Source organism: Eriocheir sinensis, chromosome 8 (genome assembly GCF_024679095.1).
Source record: "Eriocheir sinensis breed Jianghai 21 chromosome 8, ASM2467909v1, whole genome shotgun sequence".
Taxonomy (NCBI): Eukaryota; Metazoa; Arthropoda; class Malacostraca; order Decapoda; family Varunidae; genus Eriocheir; species Eriocheir sinensis.
Window position 1 is genome coordinate 16,681,836 of NC_066516.1, and position 22,043 is coordinate 16,703,878.

At 47.6% G+C, this 22,043-nt stretch overlaps 1 protein-coding gene across 6 annotated transcripts in view; it reads right to left on the reverse strand.

The window, feature by feature from the left end:
- The window catches only part of LOC126995607 (uncharacterized), a 198,522-nt gene that overhangs the window by 15,864 nt on the left and 160,615 nt on the right, over window positions 1-22,043 (reverse strand). The window contains exon 1 of one of the 6 annotated variants that reach the window (XM_050855310.1): window positions 4,636-4,656. The exons of 3 other annotated variants lie outside the window; for them this stretch is intronic. The gene's annotated coding sequence lies outside the window, so the exon portion shown is untranslated. Of the gene's footprint in view, window positions 1-739; window positions 1,798-3,640; window positions 3,951-4,635; window positions 4,657-22,043 lie in introns of those variants that run through there. 2 more of the 6 variants (XM_050855307.1, XM_050855308.1) reach the window with 2 other exon arrangements.

Sequence of the window (22,043 nt, forward strand, 5' to 3'; positions counted from 1 at the left end):
GGCAAAACATGATCCATAAGGGTCATGGAAAAAAAAAAAATGTAGCCATTATTGGCACAATCCGTGCTTTGGGTAGAACTGACAAAAAGTCCACCCTCAAGCCAGGTGGGCCAATATTGAGGGTCTACAGCCTATGATGAAAACATTCAGGACCCACCAAGCCCCACAAAGGCCCGTGGCTCCCGTGGGCGAGTCGTGGGTACTGGCGCAGCTGTTGGCACGTAGGCCTAATGGAAACCTAGGTGGGAATGCTACCTGGGGCAGAGTATATTTAGCACTGAGACCGACTCGAAACCTCTGTGATTACGTGAATCGTTAAGTACGATAATTCTCATAAGCACATTTTCGTCGTTCTTCCTCACATCTAATAAGGCACACATTAACACTTCTAAGATGAGGCATACCGAGGCACGAGCTACTTCAAAGTCTCATGCCATCTGGTTCACGGAAGGGCAGAGGAAGGTTGGAGGATACCTTATCACCATCACAATAACTTTCTATTGTGGGAGATTATAGTTTCATACACTGAAAATTTCAAAGGAACCGATTGACTTAATGACGAGAAACTCATTGGAGAGCTTACATGTAAAACCAAGGTGCTTTCATGTCAATATTATGAAGGGCTGTAAAATACAACTTTATAGTAATCCTATGGACCCCACCTACTGAGTAAGGCGACGAGTGGAGTCAATCATTGGCAACACTGTACCACCAGGTGTTAGCGGATAGAGGAACTTACTGGTGTACAGGAAGTCCTTTGCTTTGGTAACGCTGTATCCGGTCTCCAAGGTATAGGAAGCTCTTTGTTCTGGCAGCAATGATTCCAGCACACGGAAAGATTAGAGGTGAACAGTTTCTCCTAATCTGGTTACTACGGACGCCTGCTTTACTCTGCTCATGGTAGAAAGATCAAAATAAGAGTACAGTTTTCTTCTGCACTGCTATAGGAGTCAATTTCCCTTCTCCCTGGGATTCCGCTTAACGGAAAAAAAAAAAGTGAGGGATCGAGTACTAACGCAGTGAGCGTGGCTTGAGATGCAGGTAAAAAGGTTCCCATGGGCACACTACAACGTGGATAACTGAGGAGACGGATACCCGACTTACAGAAGGGAGAGATAATATATAGATAAATCAACATCCGTTGCCACTTCTTAGCTGATAACGACCGGGAGAGCAAAGCTGTAAGTTGAGCGATATGTAAAAGGAAAAAATAGTCAACACTCTCCTAATACTTATATATAATGGATATGGGTGGAACATGAAGAAAGGAAGATACGGGAACATTACTGGGGAAGAACGTACAAAGAGAAAAAATGGGGCAGGTCTACCGTGGGAATTTTGTTTTTCACATCCTTACGTCCAGACGAGCTACATAAGGGTGACTGGATGCTGAGCCTCCCGTATGACGTGTTTTGCGGAGCTACTCAAGACATTACACTTTGGCTTGCATCAATACCACAGAGCAAACACCTACATCGTACTGCACAGTAATTTTTATCTAATCAAAATAAATCCACCGTGTTTCCCAAGATATTCCAAGATCTTATTCCAACGCATTGAAGAGAACAGGTTGCAAGGCAAGGCTACTAAGAGATGAGTGAATGAAAGCACGCTTTTGGAGCCTTGGAGGCGACAAGAGCTGGAGGTAGCGAGAAAGGTGGAGGAAAGCCTGCGAGAGAGAGAGAGAGAGAGAGACGGTGATGGTGGAAGTGCCAGACACAATAAGCGTGTGGAGCTTGAGTAGGTCACACAGATCGTTATCACAGGTTACCAGCATCTTTCACCTTGATAAATGCCCCTGCAACCTTCTCCAGCCTAGCCCACCTGCTTCCCCCCGCCCCAATGGAACCTTGCACATCTTCCCAGGAAGATACGCAGGAGAGTTAAATAAAGGATGAATTGGCATCCGGCCGTGAGAGAGAAAGCGGAAAAGCTGGCCTATTAGCGGGGCGGAGGGAGGTGCAGGGGAGGGAGAGGCTACTACTCTCTCCTCCCTACTCATGGAATACAGCGGCCGGGCAGCTCCTCGCTACCTAAATGTCGTACTGTCCCTCTGCCTTCTTACCCATGCCCCATCACCTACCTCGCACACCACCATTACCACGACCAACACCAACAATAATTATCAATATTATTATTAAATATTTTTTTATTAAGATTATTAGTTTTCAGGGTCGGGTTGATTGAATCTCAAAGACATCACACTACACTTTTATGAAGTGCCAAATGTAATTTGTAATACTGAGGCGTGCCTGGGACAGGTAGTCGGATACCAGGGGGTGTATACAAGGGTAAAGATCATCGATACAGGCACACTTGGCACCAATCATTTCAAACGCAGGTAAGATGATCCACTATACCGCACCGTCAGGATCAGCAGCGGACAGCGAAAGATCAGTGAATGAATTTGTTTAGGATTGGACAGGACCCTTGAGACGGAGGCGCCCACCAGTTAGATGTGTGTGTGTGTGTGTGTGTGTGTGTGTGTGTGTGTGTCGACTTGTCACTAACGTTACTTTGGGGCTATCCGCAAGGCCAACGGTATTTTCTATTAAATATAAGAATATTGGAAAAGTCAGAACACTACTAACAAGAGCGTGGGCGAGTGGCGCGGAGTGTTGGGAGTGTGGCTCGAGTGGTGCACGTGGTGGCAAGGTCGTGACTGGAAAGCGTGGCACCAGTGCCTGCAGCCATTCACCAGCACACTTGTTCCACCAGATACACGTGTGTGTGTGTGTGTGTGTGTCATACATACATTATATATATATATATATATATATATATATATATATATATATATATTTGTGTGGCACTTGCTAAAGTCAAACAACGAATGTATCAATACATCCCTAGGTCCTAGGCAGTGCCAGCGTCAACAATTGCAGCATCACCTCATCAATGAATGGCCACGCCTGCTGGGGCTGAAGCTCGATGCTGCCTGGAGACAACTCCCGAGGTGATGCTTACCCCTCCTCCTCCCTCCCCACAAACAGCCACACGCCTGGGCTGCTTATCTCTGTCTCACGGATAACACTTGAGGGCCATTTCTCGTGATTGTGTTTATCATTGTAGTGGTGATGCCAGGGCCATACTCATCATCCTGTGGTGCTGCTGGGGATGTTGTGGGACACAGCACCACCAGTAGGTTTACACAAAATAAACCCGAGGATGTTTGATGCTGCCTCGACCAGCCTGAGCCCTCTCATGTATGCCCTGCACTCCCATGGTCACCTTCATTCCCGAATGCTATACTTTGTTGGATCTATATTTGTACCTTACAACCATTTGTTTACGTCGTGACCTAGCAACCGCAACGTCACCTGCCGCCTTGCTGTCCTTCATGAGGGCATGGCAAGGTAAACAAGGCGGGCCAGGTGAGGCGGCCGCTGAGCTGTGACAGAGGTGGTCTGTGTGTGTGTGTGTGCAACAGAAGGGTTGTGCCAATGCGGGAGAGGACGGATCTATAAATACGCCAAATAGGAATTCGTTCAGCCACCACCACCACCTTGGCGTTTGTTCTTACTCCTGTTTACGCCAGGCTCAAGCACAACACTAGGTCGGGCCTTCGGGGATGGACCGAGGCCAGGGATCAGGTCAGGCAGGAGGGATATGCAGGTGTCATGTCCAGCAACAAACTCACCTGAGGTACAAATCCAGACACGGGGCGATCTCCAACAAACGTTCACGCGAAATCACACTAATACGCTCGCGCTGGCTGGCTTCTCCGGGCCCTCACGCCGCCTCACTGGCCTTATCTTGGGTGTACTGCTTTAACAAATATTCACACGTGTACCCGTATCGATGCATGAACACAACAGTTTGGCAGTATGAGGTTAGACGTTGATTTTTGTGCTACGGCATAACTACTCCACGGAATTCGGTCTACGCCAAGTGAATCGTCCGAATCGATTCGCTGGCAGCGCCGACCCGCTCGTGGGAAGGGGCTCGTGGGCCGGCAGGGACACGCGCCGCAGCGCCCCGATATAGAGGCTATTATTTTCTGCTCGGGGAGGAGAACGTTTGCAGTACTCTTACTATGTCACTGCCTGCTGCTACTCCTTCCCTGCAGCTACCATGGTCTTAGTCGATACAAAAAAATGTCCTTTCTGAACTAGCAGTATGCTTAAGGTATGGGATATGCGCAGAAACCTAAAACTTATATTTTAAGCGTATATATGAGGAACACGGAGAAGCATCGTTCACTCTTCGTGACGTAACATGACGTCATGCTGGCGGCCAATCCCGCTCCCCGCTCAGCTGATACTCTAGCAGACGTTTACATTTACCTGAATACCACTCGAGAATCTAAGAAAACTTGAAAGCCACGACCAGTGCTGAAACCATGGGTTATGTGAACTGGGGGAAGGCGTAATATTGCAAGGATGATGAACGAACAATGTACAGCGCAACAGAGGTAGGAAAATAAAATCTTAAACTTCTCTACTCCAAGACTGCGAGCCCCAGCTTGAGGGGCCGACGCCGCCGACTACACATAGAAAGCTACATAGCAGCCAGTTTCTACCATAGCAGCCCTGAACTCCCTTTATTGTAGTTCTTCTGATAAGCCTGGCCTTTGGATTTACCTTCGCTTTCACCTCTTCCTTAACGATACAGAGAAATCAGAATTATACATACACTAGTAGGCTGCAGCAATTATATAAAACAGCGGATAACAGAACCAGCGTAGAAGAGGGACTATGCTTGGATAACACTAATATAAGAAGAGGAGGAGGAGGAGGAGAAGCAGGAAGATAGGGGGGAGGGAGGGAGAGGAAGAGGGTGGGTGGGAAGGAGGATATCGACGTCTTGCCAAAGTAGGACACGGGTCAACTGAAGCTCTGGAGATATCAAATGCACCTTAGATAATTGTATGCAGCAAAATAAGGATGGAGGGTGTGTTTGCAGCAGCGGGATGGAAGAGTAAAAACAGGCTAACGAAATACTGGGGTGGCCTGAACCAAAGAAACAGTGAAAAAACGTATTTACGTGGGGGTAAGTGGAGACTGTTTTACTGTCGTTTCTGCTCTTCCTACTATTTATACTCCTACTAATACTACTACGAATAGTGCGACTACTACTACTAATACTGCTGCTGCTATTACTGCAAGTATTATGATAACAGCAACATCCCCTCAGAATTAAACAGAAGAAAGAAAACGAAGCAGAGAGAAGAAAAGGTAATAAGGCCGCGGGGCAGGTCGGGACCCGGGCAGCGGCGGCGGCGGAGATGGCCAAGCAAGAGAGAAGCGGTGGCAGGGGAGGAGAGACCAGCCGAGGGGTACAGAAGGTGACCTGGCGGCGGGGCGGGGCGGGGCATGGAACAGACAAACGGACGGACGGAGAATGACCACCACCAAGAGTGAAGTCCAATGGTCACGAGACACACGACACATCCCATTCATGAAGACGTGTCTATTACTGGTGCTCTGACCGCTATAGTTAGCCACACCATCTAACCCTGGGAGGGGTCGACGAGAGGAGGGGGCTAGGAGAGGAGTGTGAGAGAGGGAAGGCGAAGGCGAGTGAGGGGGCTTGGAGGGGCAGGTGAGAAAGGGGGGGCTTGGCTGGTGAAGGCTAGACGGTGAGGTGAGGGGGCTGCATGGCCAGACGGACATAACTCCATCACTCCCACCTTTCACAAGTGTCAGACATTAACAGCACCACCAGCACGAGCAGCCAGCCAAACGCTACCAAATCGCCCAAACAAAAATCACCATCCTGCATGATTTCACTTCCATCCTTTTACCTTGTTTCACTACACCTTCAAAATGACGCTTAACAACGATTACAGTGGACAATAAAACCAAAAGTAACACCAACAGAACCCAAACCAACCTAACCATGTTACAGGAGAGAAGAGGAGGATGGGAAGACATGTACAGCAACGTGATCCCGCATTTCAATAACCACACCTTAATGTAATAGAATAATTGCTTTTGATGTGTTTTCCTGCATTACCAAAAATTATTTATCAAAATTTTACCGTGATGGGAATTTCTAGGAATCGTAGGAGCCGCAGTATCGAGCGGGAGAATTATGTTCTGGTCACTGATAAATGTGTGTGTGGGTGTTGATGGGAAGGATTGTGTGTGTGTGTGTGTCCCCCGTGACATGGCTGGCTGACTGTATTGCTGTGCATTGCTAACGACAATAATAAACGCCATAAAAGAGGAGGAGGGAGACGGGGCTGAGAGATATGTCACATCAAATCACATCAAATAACAACTGCCAAAAATAGGCCGCCAGCGCATCCATTATCTAGGGTTCTAGGCGTATTAGTGAGCCCACAAGCTTCTACAACTCATACTCGGCACGAATCTGCTCTATTCTCCGCTAGTGACATGCAATAGAGAAATCACGGAAGGAAAATGCTGCAGGATAAGGTGGTGTCAGGGAGGCAGATGAAGAAAGAACTACGCATTATATGAAGAAGGATAGGACAAAAAAATGAAAGGCAGATAGGAGGGAAGGAAAAATATTTGAGGTAGAAATATGAAAGGGAAGGTACGTGTTGTAGATTGCAAAGAGGTTGGTTAAAAGTCGGAAATTAAGGGAAGGGAGGAAGAGGGGAACTAACGAGAGGACGAAAAGAGGAAGGAATGGCGGAATGGAGGTTATGTGAGGTGAGGGTAGGTAGGGTAAGGTAGGGTTGGCGGCATGCAGGGTCTTGTGTTGACGAGGTAAGGTTGGTAGGCCGGGCAAGCAACGGTGTAAGGACGAGAGAGAGAGAGAGAGAGAGAGAGAGAAGGTCGAGGAGGAGGAGGAGGAGGAGGTTGTGGTGTTGGTGGTGTGGGCAGTGCGGGGGCAAGGAGCAGGGGAGGGCTGCTACTATATGGGGGGCAGCGGGGAGGGGCAGGGCAGGGAGCGTGACACGGCAAAAATCGCTGGCCGGGCTGGGATATCCACTAGGAACTTGTTGCAACTGAGCGGTTGGCAAAGAGAAGCAAAAGATTCGTTACAAATTCCCTCCCACTCAACCTCCGTGGAATGTCATAATGATGTATATATTTTTTTTCAACTTCATTATCACTGCAGCTCCCGCTAGTATGTCTGTATTCTCTAGAATTTTTTTTTTTCAAATATTTAACCATTTTTAATGTTCATATGTATCTGTCACGTAGGAATACCCCCCCCCCAAAAAAAAAAAATCTTGTAACGTTCGCACCTAACGAGTAAAATAATTCTAATCAGTGTGTGTGTGTGTGTGTGTGTGTGTGTGTGTGAGAGAGAGAGAGAGAGAGAGAGAGAGAGAGAGAGAGAGAGAGAGAGAGAGCATACCTACCACCACGGGACTCTGCAGTTTGGCCAATCACAGGAGATAATATTTAATTAATTTATTTATATTTTATTTATTTATATTATTTATTTCTTATCTTCCCGGCGGGGTAAGATAAAGCCGCGGGCGCTGCAGGATGGCAAATGGCGACGCGCTGGAGTGGGTCAATAGAGTTGTTCTTCAAGGGAGTAAAGTGAAAAAGCTTCGTTGGGTGGTTTCCCTCGTACTGCAAGAAGGGAGCACCTACTTTCACCTCCCTTATCCTTATCAAAATACATGTTTCATATTATACACACACCGCGGAAAGAGTGCCGGAATACCGGAAAGTCTGGTCAAATATAATGGGTGTTACTATTTTTGTAGGAATGGATGACTTTTCTCATCAAGCACACTTGCTGCACCGGTTTTAATCGTAGTAGTAGTAGTAGAGTAGTAGTAGTAGTAGTAGTAAAAGTAATAGTAGTTGTTGTAGTAGTAGTAGTAGTAGTAGTAGTAGTAGTAGTAGTAGTAATAATAAGTCTATATATTTCCGTCCACTGTCAAATGGGGCTTCCCACCATGCTAGTTAGGAAATAATAATTCACTCCCTCCCTCCCTTCCTCGCTCGCTGTGCTGGTGGACACAGGTGAGCGTATTGATTACTACTATATTTAAATCAGCAAAAATTAACCTTTAATGATTCTTTTAACATTTTGCAACAGTTCATGCGTGTATGTCGGCTTAACGAGGGTATTCCAACATCAACGGCAGCGCTGAATGTGATGACAGTTTACATTATTCTCGTTATATATTTTTTGTTAGTAATGATTATGTGTTTGATAGATTGGATGGCACGTAAACAGGGCAGCCATCCTTTCTTCTTTGCGTCTTTACCCTCCTCCCTCCTCTCTCTCTCTCTCTCTCTCTCTCTCTCTCTCTCTCTCACACACACACACACACCTCCCAAGTTTCGAAAATCGATACTTTAACAGCCTTCATTAAGGGAGCGCGTGGAAAGCAGCCCTGCTGGTCTCCATAACTCAATGCGTCATCTCCTCGCGTCTCCCTCTCTTTCCTCCGCATTCCTCCTCCTCATTGATTACTCACTGCTGCATAGCCATGTTGCTTATATGAGTTTAGAAACCAAAGAAAATAAATTATTTAGTAATTCACTATTACACTTCATCATTATCAAAGAAAGTTGTACCTACAAAGTTCCAGCCAACATGCTTACTGTTTACTTCACAAATTATCATTGTGTTGAAAATATAGCTCAATCAAGATCTGCTCAGACTGTATGTAATCGAAACACAAAAAGCGGGGCAAGTCGTGCATCTGGCGGTAGTACTGTCAGCTGTTTCTGTTTGAGTCTCGCGCCCTGCTGGCCTGTGTTGCCGTGCGGCTTTCTGAGTCAGCCTCAAGAGGGCAGCACATCCCGGGCAGCCTCAGTCCATCGGGGGAAGCTCAGACTCCGCGCCGCTTCCTTCCTCTCCGCGACGACTCCAGAACTATGCTAATTAACATTGAATTAACAGAATATGCATAAACACCTTTTTTTGGAGTAAGTTATGTTCTATCCCAGTTATATCATTATGACGGGTTGGCTAGGCATAAGGAATAATGAAGTAGAAGCACAATGCAGCTGCGGTAAAAAAAGATCGTTAACTGAAGTAATTTAAACTGATTTATTTTGTACTGACAACGCCGAGGGAGTTTCACGAGCCTCCAACCTCTACAACGCGACTCATCAAACGTAGCTTCTACGATGATGTTACTCGGTAACGAAAAGCTGTAATTTGTTGAACTGGCTAGTGCGAATAATTTACATGGCTTGCGTGGCGAGAATAATACCCTGTAACCAACACCAATATATATATATATATATATATATATATATATATATATATATATATATATATATATATATATATATATATATATTGCAGTCTCCTTGGGAATGTGCCTCTCCTCAAAAATGTTTGAGTCTCCCTTGCTTCCCGCTTTCTTGGGAAAGCACGTGAAGTCGGCGGCGCGGGCTCTGGCCTTCCCGAGCCCCCATCTTATCAGCCAATCACAGCTGTGTGGAAGCGCGGTGTAAATACGTAACTTTACTTTCGCATGCTTCACAAAACGTAAATTTGGAAGAAGTCAATTATTGACACCAATCATTAAGCTCAAGGACAGTGCTCGTGTTCCATAAACGGACTTAATAATTTTTTTCGCTTATTATCCTGACGATCAGTGGTAGGCAGATCGGAAGCAATTCTGACAGACACACGCCAGTCCTCGTCGACAGACCGACTTTGGTCGGCAAGATTTCGATCGCCGATAGAGTCGGTCTGTCGGCACCCTGCTACGGGGTTTGCAACGGCCTTTGGCTAAGGCCCGTGCCCCCTCATGCAGGGGGGAGCGATCTTTTCCCTCTTAACGAGCCGGGCCGTCTTCGGACAAGGGCCCGTTCCCCTAGTGATACTAGGAGTAAATCTTTAACAACAAACTCCCCCACATTCTCAAAAGGGCACTGCCAATGATGACCAGATACGCCAGGAAGAGGGAGAGCGAGACTAGCGCGAGGGAGGGTGTGAGCCGAGGGGGGGGGCAGCGGGGCACCAGAATACCCTGCGGGCATGTGGCGGCAGTCTGTCAGAGCGGCAGTGGGCACTGGACATGCGCAGATGCCAGAAAGTTGATGGGCAGAAGGCCACACCGTGCGTTTTCGTTCAATGTTTTCATTAACTTCTTGCTTCCTGTGGCTCGATTCCAATGCAAACTAAACTGAGCGTGTGTCAAAATATTGAAATCTCACACGTAATATGTTCTGGGAAAAAAAAAAAATCGAAGGGAGAGCTAAAAATACGTGAAAACAAACCTTCTTGTTAGGTCATCACATGAGAACAAGAAGGAAACAAGCAAGCCACGTGCTCATGCCAGTCTCTCCGGCTTATTTTTCCCCCCTCTCTTTTTTGTTTGGTCGGGATACCTCTGCTTCATCTGCTATAGCGATATTTACAAGCTCTGTTCTACATATGTACATACATATCCCTCTTCGTAGCACGTCACTCATCTCAGGGGTCCGTTATATCTCCCCGAGACATGCAGAGAATTTATGTATTTGTAAACAAACTGCGTCGGCTTTAGATTTCAAGATTGCCGTAGGGAGGCCAAAGCACGCGCCCGGCTGTTGGAGTGTCGCAGGCTGCCACACAGGGAATATTTGTGTTATACTCCAGTCCTCACATTCCGTCTTCCTATCCTCACATCCCTAAGAGAAAATAAAACTGTAGCGAAGTCTACTGTTGATTTGTGATTAGGTGAAGTCAGATCGATGGAGACGGGACAAACAACTAAAATAATATATTGGAGTAAGTGGAATCTCGTTGATTGTATAATTTGATCCAGCATACGCCACGGTCACAGGCTCCCGGCAGCCCCTCAGCTGTTCCGCCGTCAGAGTGGGTCTCACGCTACATTTTAGCCCGCAGCTGAGGCAGGGTGAAAGACACGGCTCCAACTGTACGCACTAGGCGTTACTGCAACAGAAGCACTTCCTGAATATAACCCGGTGCTTTAGTTTGACTTAAATGTGGATAGAAAACTAAAACAGCACCGTTATTCCAGCCACGGCGTGTAATTCATTCAACAGCCCCGATGCTGCTGCAGCTGTATAGCGGCGCTATCAACTATCATCAAAACATCACTCAATCACCACTAGCATCTTTATTATCGTCATCACGAAAGGCAAAACACGTCGACCACTATATGTTTTTCTTTACTCGCATTTCATTTATTTAAATATATCCCTGTAACCTATTTTTCATGATTGCATGATAAGATAATGTAGTATAAATCAGAATTACGAGCATTATGATGTTGATAATTTTAAACATTAAACTGTGACGTTTGGGCCCGAAAAGCTAAATAATGTATTGCGGCAGTAACTAACCAGCCCGTATTCTCAAACCTTACGGCGCCCAAGTAGGCTACACATGTTTGGCAAGGCTTTCGTAGGCATTTAGGTTAATTCCAGTGGTAGTTTAATGACCCTGGTTGTAGTGTGGCCCTTCTCCTGTACCATGAATGTGAAAAAACCCTCATGAAAACCCGATTAATCTCCTTTACGGACTTTAGAAATAGCTGATGTGAGAAGTGAAAGCCCTAAGAGTTTCTCGCCGGATTATACGAGTCTGCCCGGCACCATTTTCTTTGCTGCCTCGGCGCCGCAGCGGCCAGGTCGTGCAGGGATGGACTGACGCGGATTCGCAAGCAGTTTTCCGGGTCTGTCACTCAACAAAACCTTAAAAAAACAAGACCCTATGGCCTATATCCTACATCTTAAGCAGAGAAAATAGGCATAGGTGATATTTCACTATTTAAGCTCAACCCTTCGGACACCGGAATGGACTTATTAGAATGGCATCGTTGTCAAAACTACACCAAGAATATTTGTTGACAGGAATGATCTATATTCTAAAATAATGCAACGAAAATAACATGACACGCGACACAATATTAATAAAACGCTACACACAACACACATCTACACAGGGCTATTCACGGTGGACAATATATTGGAACCAGAAGACGAGAAAACTATCCGCGTGACTGTATTAGGGGAGGTGAATATTTGGCAGAGCGTCGACATGCAACAAATACTGAGTCTCATTAGCAATTTATTTCCCCCTGGCTTTCAATCATTTACGCAGGGACGGAGGAAAATGGGCGGAAGAATGAAGTGCATCCCCCGGCAGGGCTTGCGGAGCGCTGGGTGAGTCACGCAAGAGGTTGCCAAAACGTCACTTTTCTATGCGCCGGAAGAAAAGAATGAAGAAGAGAAAGAAGAGACGAGGAGAAGGAGGATGTAGCTTCAGTAGTTGTGCTGGTGGGGACATGGCGGTGGAGGAGAATAGGAGTGCGTCAAGAGAAGGACGGGAAATAGAAACAAGAGCAGTAGTCGCAGTAGTAGAAGTGAGAAAATGAGGTTATGAGGGGGAGACTAGTGAAGAAGAGGAGGACGACAAGGAGGAGGAGAAAAGTCGGATTATAGGTTATGTATCCGCTCTTAGAATCACAGGAATGCGCTGCGGGCACTGCAATGCAACAATCATTATTATTATCATTATTTTTCCTCATTCAGAGTCAACTTTACTGGAATACGACGGACTGATTGACAGTTTGATGATTTAGATAGGCATGCTACTGGTATGTGTGTGTGTGTGTGTGTGTGTGTGTGTTGGTTTGCTCCACAGTCTTGGGTTACGGTGAAAGGTGGGAGGGAAGGGGGGAATGGAGGGTCTCTGGGCAACCATACGACCTGCTGCTGCTGCTGTCACCTTGCCATCCAGAGCGTCATCATTTTACTACTTCTATTAGATATAAGATTCATTATATGACGTCAATATATGTGTACTTGCAATGGAACAAGTACACATATCAAAATTTAGTTCTTGCTGCAGCATTTAGCAAATTGAAATTCATAAACTGTTATGTATCACGTCAAAACTAGCTGGATATGACTAATAAGACGCGATTATTCACACACACACACACACACACACACACACACAAAACCTCTGCTATACGCAATTTTGGGTTTGAGGGGAAAAATCGATCGCTGTCGGACTTAGCCTGGCCATAAATACGAGGCTTATGGTGTCAATATTGCGATTTGACAGCGTGCCTACCGCCCTCCCCTTTCCCTCCCTTTCCTCCCCTTTCTCTACATTCCCCTTATCACCCCCCTATACCCGTTCTCCGTTTCCCTTTCCCGTCCCCTTCAACAATATTTCAGTAACCAATGCTATACTAGGTTGATATTAAGATAGCCAAGTTTTATACAGAGGGCTGAAAGTGGTAATAAAAGTACAGAAACATAATAAAGCAACCACGCCTCTTCATGGAGAGAGAGAGAGAGAGAGAGAGAGAGAGAGAGAGAGAGAGAGAGAGAGAGAGAGAGAGAGAAACTAAACATATTTGGCTACGACCTAGTTTTCATCATATTACACGCAAACATTTTATTATTATTATTATTATTATTATTATTATTATTATTATTACTATTATCATTATTATCGATGAGACAATGTTCCTACGGCTTTCAACTTGAATCACACACACACACACACACACACACACACACAGAGGAGAGGAAGAAAACCACCAGGTTTCGGGAGCCATGAATGAACTTGTGAACTTAGTGAGGAGCAAATGGCAGGAGGGAATTGCCTTTCAGTAGTATTGCCCAGTCTCTCTCTCTCTCTCTCTCTCTCTCTCTCTCTCTCTCTCTCTCTCTCGTCGGTGGACGTAGGAAGGATGGAGTGAAAGGCAAGATCGCGGACCACTACTTAATTACTGCAGGTGAGAATTTGAAGTTTAAATATAGAGGGTCAACTGGTAACGTTTCTCTCTCTCTCTCTCTCTCTCTCTCTCTCTCTCTCTCTCTCTCTCCACCAACACCTTTATAAATCATCTTGAAATAACAACACCTTTCATTATGTCTGAACACAAAGTGAAATCAAGTGAACGTTGGCTTGCGAGGCCCTGAACGGCGCCAAACAGATCAAAGCCACGGCGTCTAAGGACAACAGGAGTAAAGTTAGCCTGAAGCAATACCATGATTAGTCCTGCAAACTACGTGGAGCAAGGAGGAGGGGCAGGAGGAGGGACAGGAGGAGGAGGAGGATGCACTTGAAGGGACAAGGAGAAGGAGGAGGAACTAAAGGAGGAGGAGAAGGCAGAGGAGGAGGAGACAGAGAAGGAGGAGGAAGCAGTCTATTGGGTCTCTTACTTAGCCCTTAACTTCTATCCTGTGCTTGCTTGGGCGTCGGGTGTGAAAGTGAAGGCCTGGCGCGAACCCAAACCCCTTCACAATAACAATAGAGGAAGATGTGAAGAAATGGGTGTAAGGAAAACGTTGGCCTTCGTAAAGCTCTTGGGGACCCTCAGTGACACCTGGCATGCCGTCCACAACAACAAGGTGGCCACGCAAAAAACATTCTATCCCACGGAGACTAAAAGTACACAAGATCAACAACAAAAACCTAAGTCCTTGCGACCCTGTCTGTACCCACACCACAAATCTTCAGCCACAATGACTGTCTTCGGTCTTACCATAACTCATTCAAGCGGCCAGCCAGGACAGGACAAGCTAAACTGACTGGGCACACAACCTTCCTGCCTGTAGTGCCTCTGCAATGGTGAACCCTCCCTTTGAAACCCCCCGAGGAACCGCAGCTCTGTGTTGTAAAGGGTCTTCACACACGCAGTCACGCAGGGTCGACAACCACAACCCTCACAACCTGGGGCTGCAGGGGGACGGTGGGAGGGAGTCAGGGTGGGTTGCGTTAAAGGAGGAGACGATGCTGGCGGGAGCGGCGCGCCCACCAGCCCTCTCCATCACAGCAACAGACGATGACACTCTGGGTAACCCCGTGTTAGAGTCACTTGTTGCAAGCTGATGAAGAGTTACAGCGGCGGTCTGACACACCACTACCACCTGAACGCCGATGGGTGCACCAACACGACAAGCAGCTGGGAAATGGATGAAGCAAATAGACAAAGGAAAGGACACCGGTAACCTAGAGTCTGCCCTGCTGATGTATTTGTTGTCACTTCCCAGTAAATACAAAAGTGTGAGGGGCAAAATACGTGTACGTGTAGAGAAAGGTTGTATGGGGGAAACAGAAACAGCAACAATGACAACAACAGCGGCGGAGGCAAGGCAGCAGGAGTTAAAACAGCCGTCGACAGGGCCCGGCTGACACATATCTCACTCCACCTGACAGGACAGTTGTGTCTGTCACGGCCACAATACGCCATGACAAAGGGAAGAGAACGCTGCAACATGACAGCCTCTCCACGTCACCTCTGCCTCCTCCTCAACCTCCTCGTCCTCTCTAGTTCTCCTAACCTCGATCCACAGCACCCACCCCCACCCCCACCATTATTGCTACCTCCACACACACACACACACACACACACACACACACACATATGCATTGAACATTAATCTAATATCCTTTATTTGTGGGCGGGATGGGTGACGGACGGGACTGGCGAGTGACGGTGACGGGGAAAAAATGTATCCTGATGACAGGTAGGGAGTGAGGGAGGGAAGGAGGTGGAGAAGGACGGATGCCGGTTTTCTCTCTTTCCCCCCTATGAAAACCTCCCTCTAGCTGTCGCCCCCCTCCTCCTCCTCCTCCCCCTCCTCTTCCCTCCAGCACAAACCCAAGCTTCCCCCTGCACATCCCCAAACCCCACATACGATGCATAAACCTCAGTAACGATGCCGACGATGCTCGCATGTTGTTATAAACCTGCCTGTTAGCTGAAACAATAAAGTAGCACGTGCGTTAACTTCCTTTTGATAATTCACTGCACGTAAAAGATGCTCAGATGAGGGGAGACCGATATAAATCTGGACCACGTGTATTACCACAGCAACCCACGGCGCGAGGGGAGGAGGAACGGAGCAGGAAACTGAAGGGAGGGGGAGGTTAGAGGGAGAAAGAAAGAGGTGCGTGAACTTGGGTGTGGGTAGGAATGCACGAAAAGAGGATGGGAAGGAAGGGGAGGGGAGGCAGAGGGGAAAGAGTAAGGAAGAGGATGACATGAAGAAAAGGAATGTGCGCTTCTGGATCATATTTTCCTGCGACTCATGCTGTCTGTCACTTCAACTTCCGGTCACGTTTCCCTGAGTAAAATTAGCATCATAATTTTTCCCCCCGGCTTCTCTCCTTCCTGCACTCCCTCGCTGCAGCGTACGACTCACGCCACACGACAAACTTTCCATGTTCGACAGTCAAGCATCAACAACAACAGGAGCCCAAGCGACGCCCACACGCACGCTTATACTTAACTAACGGTGGGAAAAGCAAGTAACGTGATATTTCAAGATGGACTAGCCCCTCGAAGTGGGGATGAGAGTAGGTAAACAAACAGCAAAGTATACAGGCCGTATGTTAGCCTCCTCCTCTTCCTGCACCCGACCCCGCCCCGAGCCCCACGACCATCACCCCCCACCCACCCACACGCCACCACCTGCACCTCCACCGCCGCCGCTGCTCCAGGGCACCGTCACGTCTCCTCTCGTGGGATCCTTGGGGAGAAACCTGGTTTGAGGGCAACTGCTGCACATTCTCATTTCTAATGTGTGGCTTGTAAAGCTCCTTTCCCTCCCTGATTATTATAATTATTACTTTTTTTTTCGTTCACGACACGCATAACAATCTTGATTTTAACTTCCGTCTCTTTACGTTCTCTTTCTTGGAACTGAAGGATGAGTCACCGCATCGTCATCTCCTCAACTGTCTCTCAAAATAATCAGCAGATCTTGTAAATGATCGTAAAACCCAACCTTTATGACCACATCCTCGCTCTTCTTCATATGCACCTTGAAACTAGCACTGTAACACATTATGACGGCTCGATGCAGCAATACACAGCAGCCGAAACCACGGTCTTTAGCATATACACGAGTAATGTCACGAGCGCGAGGACCTTAACACTGTAAGGGACGCGGCAGGAGGGCCTCAAGCAGCAGAATGGTGGCAATGCTGCTCCTCCCGGGTGCGGCAACGAGGCTGATTGAGAGTAACAGGCTGACACAGTACCCTTCCCGCACCGGCCCGGGAGAGGCGGTGCGGGGGGGAGGGGGTGAAGGCTCAGCGTTATGAGACTGAAAATCCTGAATAAGTAATCAAAGGAACGATCAGCGTGAGAGAGAGAGAGAGAGAGAGAGAGAGAGAGAGAGAGAGAGAGAGACGGTATGGATAAGGAAGGGAAATTATGAGGCCTGGTTATGGATCACCACTTGCGGTATGACAACTTACACCATGACAATAGAAAGGGTCGTGTCCTTGTGTGTGTGTGTGTGTGTGTGTGTGTGTGTGTGTGTGTGTGTGTGTGTGTGTGTTCGTTCCTACCTCCTCCCCCTTAAAAAAATGAATTCCACCATTCCCCCAGTAGCGCCTCCCTCGGGTTCCTGTCTCTCCCCGGGGGTCCCCAGCGGCAGGGATCCCCCGCGGCAGCATCACACGAATATAGGACGACTCGCCGCGGCCTCCATATCATCTCCGAGTCGCCCGTAGATAAAAATGGCACCGACGAAATGAGATGACACAGAGCGGAGGCGGCGGCGGCGATGGCAGTGGTGGTGGTGATGGAGGATGTAAGGGTGATGATGATAATGATATAGGGGCAGTAGTAATCGTGGTAGGGGCAGTAGAATTGGTCGTAATGGTAAATGCAGCAGTGGCGTAATGATAGTAGTAGATGTTGGAACCGTAATAGTAGTAGCAGTAGTAAAGTAGCATAGTAGTAGTAGTAATAGTGGTAGTAGTAGTAGTAGTAGTAGTAGTAGTAGTAGTGGCAATCGGTGAAGCTATAGGCTGCGGCGATGGAAGAAATGGCTTTGGATGGAGAGACTTGGCGGCCAACGGCATACAACCGGTTGTCTGTCTGTCATCAAAGCGGCCGGGTTGGCGGCTGTCAACACAAAGTGGAGGGCATTATGTGGTCTTCAGCTTAACCAAATCTCCCACGGAATGCTAGCGCGCAATCGGATGAAGTCTGCCTCTCCCACGCGCCGCCAGAACCGACCTTGTGTCCCCGGTGATTAGGGGCGTGCGGCGGGCGAGGGGCGGCAGGAGCATCATGGCCCTGTGTTTACCTGTCATACCTGGTGGCCGGGAGGCAGAGAGCTGCAGGACTTCCCTTTGTATCCACGGGAGTTCATCTGGGGTCAACTTAAGGATCTACGCTGCACTGCGCTCCGGGGCCACGCTTACGTAACATTAGCGGGAGGAGGAGATGGAGGGGGACGAGGACGACGAGTGTCAATGAAAGAAAGGAGGAGAAGAAAAGGAAGATGATGAAGATGATGATAATGATGGTGATGGAAGGGAAAGATGATGATACGCCTTCGAATTCATGGATATCAAACGTTCTCAGATAATTGAACGAATCAATCAATACGCTTACTTTATTTTATCTAAGAACTTAGTTTAATTTAAAAATAATATCTATGCAACTAAAAAAAATACTCGAAAAATGATATTTTGAGATAACAAGAACGGAACAACTTTAGGTGAGTTTATTGTTGTTGCTGTTGTTCGCGGCAGCCCAGAAGCCAATAGCAGCCACTCGACAGTTGAGAGACAGGCAAGATGGCGACTCTTGGCCGGAGGAAACAATGGTCAGTGTCAACACGGGAGGGGTCAGTCGGGGCCTCGGACTTACCTGACCTGAAGACTCCCCTCATGTGTCGATCCGCGCCCCGCCCCCCCTCAACTTATTGTTCCATAAAACTCGAAAATCATATCAGCCTGACCTCCTCCCCCCCTTTCCTCGTACCGCACACACCCGCCTACCATGCCAAGCACACACACGGACGCAGGCTGAGAGGCACGCACAGGTAGGCTCTCTAGGCGACGGTGAGAGGGCAACGTCCAGGGGCCAATGGTCAAGATAGCAGCCACTCGAGGGCGGCGGCCACTCAGCGGGGCCCGGACGAAGAGCGGTTGGCTGGCGGGCTGGCGGGCTGGTGGGGAAGGAAGGCCGGAAGGGCTCTCGGTATTCACAGCGACGCTTTTAATCAACACAAGTTCCTCCTGCCAGTTCCTCCTTCACAGTCTTGTTCAGTACCATGCGAATTTTAAGTCGGGTGCTCGTGTGCCCCTCGCCACCGGCTGCGTGGAGAGGGCCATTAGGCGGGCCACTACTATCTCCAGAAGAGGATCGCTCCCTCCTCCTCTCAAAGCCTCGTTTTTTACGTTGTTTCTTCACCGGGTTTATAAACATTACACGGCGAGCATCGAGCTGACTGGCAATTGCTTGGTATTATTAGGACGTGACGTGTTCTTTTGTTTAGTGAATTCTTTCTTTTCCCGCTCCGTCTCTCCATCGTTCTTGAACTAATGATGGCCGGGAACTAATGTTCTGAAAATTATCAGTTTTCAGTTAAATAGCGGTAAATATATATCTATAAAAAATGGCTATAATAGATCCTCCCGTACCGCTTATTTATCGTATACCACGTTTTCCCCTTCTCTTTTAACCACCCTCGCCGTGTTCTCCCCTGTTCTCCCTGTGCCGCGCCTTTCATTACTCTCCCCCTTGTTCTGTTTCTTCCCCAACATCATCATTTTCCCTTTTGTAAGCTTCTAATTCCTTCCTCTTCCTGTTTATCCTCCTGACACACACACACACACACACACACACACACACACACACACACACACACACACACACACAGCCATGCATCTTTCTTTACCTTTCAATCGTGGTTTCTTTTCTTTAATATTTTCCGTTCGTTCACCGCTGATCTATTTTTGTGTTCTCCTTTCATCTGCCTTTATCTTGTCGCGATCTGCTTATGTACCCCTCCTCCTCTTCTTTTCTCCTCCTCCTCCTCCTCCTCCTCCTCCTCCTCCTCGTGCACCATCTCCTCGGTTGCAGGTATTGATCTAGTCGACGAGCCTTCAGGTGTACACGTCATTAAAAGAAAGTCAGGTCCGCCGAGTGGCTGTTAGGGAAGTGGTCACTTGGGCCTCCACCCCTCCCCTTATATCTTCTCTCTCTCTCTCTCTCTCTCTCTCTCTCTCTCTCTCTCTCTCTCTCTCTCTCTCTCCACACACACACACACACACACACACACACAAATGCATTCACATGAGTCACTTATTAAAGAACCTTTGAGAGGAGGAGGAGAGAGATGAGGAGGAAGGGGAAGAAGATAAAAAGGGAATACATCTTTTAAACACACACGAACATGCACATTTTCTTACACACACACACACACACACACACACACACACACACACACACACATCAAAAAAAAAAAAAAAAAAAAACCCGGCACGTGCGAGGTGATACGTGCACAGACACGCACATGCCCAGTAAAGACACGTGAGAAGGAGACTCTGTGTGTATGTGTGTGTGTGTGTGTGTGTGTGTGTGTGTGTGTGTGTGTGTGTGCACGCGAGCGCCTCTCGTACCCATCCTGCAGCTTCTGAGAACGGCCTTAGACATTTTTTTTCTTAACTTTTTTTTACATGTTGAAATATCTGCTTACGAGAGGCGTCGCTGACCACGATCTAAGGAGGACAAGGAGGATGAGGAGGAAGAGAAGAAGGCCACGAAGGAACACCAGTGGGAGGAGGAGGAGGAGGAGGAGGAGGAGGAGGAGATGAGATTAAAAAAAAAGGGAGGCAGATAATGTGGAAAGATGTAAAGTGAAAGGAGGTGTGAAAGAGAAAGCCGGGAGGGTTCAAGCAGAAAAGAAAGAAAAAGGTGAAGCGGAAGAAGAAAAAAGAAAAAAAAAAGGCGAAGACGAGGAGAACCGGGAGACTCGAAGCAGAGATATTTGAGGGAAGCCGGGGAGCGTCGAGGGAGGAGCACAGGAAGATGGGATGTTATTGGTGGCGGCCAAGGAGGGACGAACACATCAGCGCCGGAGTGAAAGAGGCGGAAAATACAGGGAGAGGAAGAAACACAGCAAAACACACACACACAAACCTCGTACTCAAGATGCAACAACAACGACAACACAAAAAGAACATCAAAGAAAAAAAAAACCAACCACAGGCAATCAATTTTCCTTCCCCTCAAAAATACACACACACAAAAAAAGGAAAACAAACAAGCCCAAAGAAACTATAATGATTGGAGAGAGAGAGAGAGAGAGAGAGAGAGAGAGAGAGAGAGAGAGAGAGAGAGAGAGAGAGAGAGAGAGAGAGAGAGAGAGAGAGAGAGAGAGAGAGAGAGAGAGAGAGAGAGAGAGAGTAACGACGATGAAAAGAAAAAAAGCAAATAATTATACCAAGGAAAGTAAAGAAGGCAAAAGAAGAACCAAGAGAAGGAGAGAGAAAAAGAGAGCGAGAGAGAAAAAAAAGCACGAATATTTCCTTCGCACATCTTTTTCTAAATATTTCTTGAAGACTCCCAGTGTCAAGACGGCTGGCTGCCCGCCCGCCCATCCCCGCCAGCGCTCTCAGACATCCTACACGAGACGTCTTGGAAAAAACTTGGAATTCTGAGGCACAAACTTATTACATATTTCAAAAGCTGCGTCCCAGAATCCTCTCGTGAAGTTCCAGGTGACACGAGAGAGAGAGAGAGAGAGAGAGAGAGAGAGAGAGAGAGAGAGAGAGAGAGAGAGAGAGAGAGAGAGAGAGAGAGAGAGAGAGAGAGAGAGAGAGAGAGAGAGAGAGAGAGAGAGAGAGAGAGAGAGAGAGAGAGAGAGAGAGAGAGAGAGAGAGAGAGAGAGAGAGAGAGAGAGAGAGAGAGAGAGAGAGAGAGAGAGAGAGAGAGAGAGAGAGAGAGAGAGAGAGAGAGAGAGAGAGAGAGAGAGAGAGAGAGAGAGAGAGAGTCTTTGGGTGAGTCAAGAAGTAATTGGTGTCCTTCATGTGCTTTGAATCATTCTTAGTTTTGCTTTGAACACATTCTGTCCTCACAACTAGAAGAAGAAGAAGAAGAAGAAGAGGAGGAGGAGGAGGAGGAGGAGGAGGACCCAATGGTGTGGATTCTCTGGTAAACATATCGGACGGAGATTCCAGATAGCGGGGCTTCCTTCACCTCCTCTTCCTCCTCCTTCACCTCCTCCTCCTCCTCCTTCACCTCCTCCTCCTCCTCCTTTGCCTCCTCCTCCTCCTTCTTAGCCTTCTCTTGGTTCTCCTTCGTCGTCATCTTCCTCTTCCTCTTCCTCCTCCTCCTCCTTCGTCCTCCATCTAACATCAAAGGTGAGTGCGCGTGTCTTCCCCTTGTCCAGCTTGACCGCCGGCAAGGGCTC